Below are 982 nucleotides of genomic sequence, written 5' to 3' on the forward strand. Positions count from 1 at the left end.
ATATATATATATATATTTATTTATTTCAGAGAGGATAGGAGAGGGGAAAAAAGATAGAAACATCAATGATGAAAGAAAATTATTGATTGGCTGCCTCCTGCACGCCCCCAACTGGGAACTGAGCTGGTAACCTGGGCATGTGCCCTTGACTGGAATCAAACCCAGGACCTTTCAGTCCACAGGCCGACGCTCTATCCACTGAGCAAAACCGGCTAGGGCAAAGGTCAATCTTTACCTTAACTGAGCCTATTGTCTTTTTGCATCTACAATATCAATATTGTTGGTGAAAGGGTGAATCAAGATACAGGGCTCTACTTTAGTAGGGGCTAATAAGAGAAAGCTTGCTCTGCTGGCCTAAGCCTTGCACAACATGCTCCCCTTAGGTGGTTATTTTACAGAAATTCCTGAAGACCATAACCTCTGCACAGCCCCCTGAGAAAGGACGTCTGGCGCCAGCAGAAGGACAAAGGGCAACTAAGGTCCTGTTATGTGTGTCCAGCCGAAGCCCCGTCTGCAGCTCTCCCTGAGCATAAAAAGCTTGCTCCCTCCCCAGTTCGCCACTGGCTCTTTCTGAGTCAGGCCACCTGCACCCAGGTGACAGGAATAATTATCATTTTGATTACACTGAGCCTTGAGTCCATTCTGTGTGACCCTGGCCCAACCCCGAACCTTTCAGTTGGAATTTCAAAGTAATTTTCCTTTTTCCAGACCCCTCAAAGCACAGGCACCGTTCTTCAGAGACCACAAATCCTCTCATTGTTATTGAGTTCATTGTTGACTGTTAACTATCCCGCACCCACCTGAGTAAAAGAAGTACGTGTCTATCATTTTACTTTTATCCAATCCCAGAGGTTTCTCCACTTTGCTTTCTCCCGCCTCCCTAATCTATCACCAATGGAGTTCATGTAACCCACCAGCATCTCCTCCTCTTTAGATAATGTATAAAACAAGGTGAAAAAACCACCATTCTCCGGAGCATTAT

The sequence above is a fragment of the Myotis brandtii genome, unplaced genomic scaffold (genome assembly GCF_000412655.1).
Source record: "Myotis brandtii unplaced genomic scaffold, ASM41265v1 scaffold583, whole genome shotgun sequence".
Taxonomy (NCBI): Eukaryota; Metazoa; Chordata; class Mammalia; order Chiroptera; family Vespertilionidae; genus Myotis; species Myotis brandtii.